Genomic DNA, 1,869 nt, shown 5'->3' on the forward strand with positions numbered 1-1,869 from the left:
CCCATTCTTCAAGGCAAAACTGCTCCAGCTCCTTCAAGTTGGATGGGTTCCGCTGGTGTACAGCAATCTTTAAGTCATACCACAGATTCTCAATTGGATTGAGGTCTGGGCTATGACTAGGCCATTCCAAGACATTTAAATGTTTCCCCTTAAACCACTCAAGTGTTGCTTTAGCAGTATGCTTAGGGTCATTGTCCTGCTGGAAAGTGCACCCCCGTCCCAGTCTCAAATCTCAGGAAGACTGAAACAGGTTTCCCTCAAGAATTTCCCTGTATTTAGCACCATCCATCATTCCTTCAATTCTGACCAGTTTCCCAGTCCCTGCCGATGAAAAACATCCCCACAGCATGATGCTGCCACCACCATGCTTCACTGTGGGGATGGGGTTCTCGGGGTGATGAAAGGTGTTGGGTTTGCGCCAGACATAGCGTTTTCCTTGATGGCCAAAAAGCTCAATTTTAGTCTCATCTGACCAGAGTACCTTCTTCCATATGTTTGGGGAGTCTCCCACATGCCTTTTGGCGAACACCAAACGTGTTTGATAATTTTTTTCTTTAAGCAATGGCTTTTTTCTGGACACTCTTCCGTAAAGCCCAGCTCTGTGGAGTGTACGGCTTAAAGTGGTCCTATGGACAGATACTCCAATCTCTGCTGTGGAGCTTTGCAGCTCCTTCAGGGTTATCTTTGGTCTCTTTGTTGCCTCTCTGATTAATGCCCTCCTTGCCTGTTCCGTGAGTTTTGGTGGGCGGCCCTCTCTTGGCAGGTTTGTTGTGGTGCCATATTCTTTCCATTTTTTAATAATGGATTTAATGGTGCTCCGTGGGATCTTCAAAGTTTCGGATATTTTTTTATAACCCAACCCTGATCTGTACTTCTCCACAACTTTGTCCCTGACCTGTTTGGAGAGCTCCTTGGTCTTCATGGTGCCACTTGCTTGGTGGTGCCCCTTGCTTATTGGTGTTGCAGACTCTGGGGCCTTTCAGAACAGGTGTATATATACTGAGATCATGTGACACTTAGATTGCACACAGGTGGACTTTATTTAACTAATTATGTGACTTCTGAAGGTAATTGGTTGCACCAGATCTTATTTAGGGGCTTCATAGCAAAGGGGGTGAATACATATTAACGCACCACTTTTCCGTTATTTATTTTTTCGAATTTTTTGAAACAAGTTATTTTTTTCATTTCACTTCACCAATTTGGACTATTTTGTGTATGTCCATTACATGAAATCCAAATAAAAATCAATTTAAATTACAGGTTGTAATGCAACAAAATAGGAAAAACGGCAAGGGGGATGAATACTTTTGCAAGGCACTGTATGTGGAATAGGATGCTATTTGGGATGCAGCCTATTAACTTTTCCCCTTGCTCCAAATAGTTTCTCCCCAGGCCTGATCAACTGACCAACTAAGAGATGATCAATACAGGTTTGTCTGTAGCCTAATTAATCAATATGAAGCGGAGTTGATGATGTCAACAGTTAAAGGTTCACATTACCAACACTGCTACTGATTGACCTTGGGTCTGTTGCTCTGCCCTGCCCAGGACAACTATTAATAAACTAGAAGGTTCTGTTGCTCTGCCCTGCCCAGGACAACTATCATTAAACTTCAAGGTTTGTTGTGAGTTCAACATGATTTACATGTAGTGAGTCAGTAAGTGGGTCCTATTGTTCCAAACTACACTGGGCTTCATGTTAGGCCTAACATCAGACGTAGTCAACACTGGTGAAATTAGATTTCATGGGTAACCATTCAGAGAGAACATGAATCACATCAAAATCTGTCCCCGTGAATACAACGACCAGAAGCTTACTTTTGCACACCACACATTCCTTCAAAGAAATAGATCACCCCCGGGTAT

The sequence above is a fragment of the Coregonus lavaretus genome (genome assembly GCF_964263955.1).
Source record: "Coregonus lavaretus genome assembly, chromosome: 35".
Lineage (NCBI taxonomy): Eukaryota > Metazoa > Chordata > Actinopteri > Salmoniformes > Salmonidae > Coregonus > Coregonus lavaretus.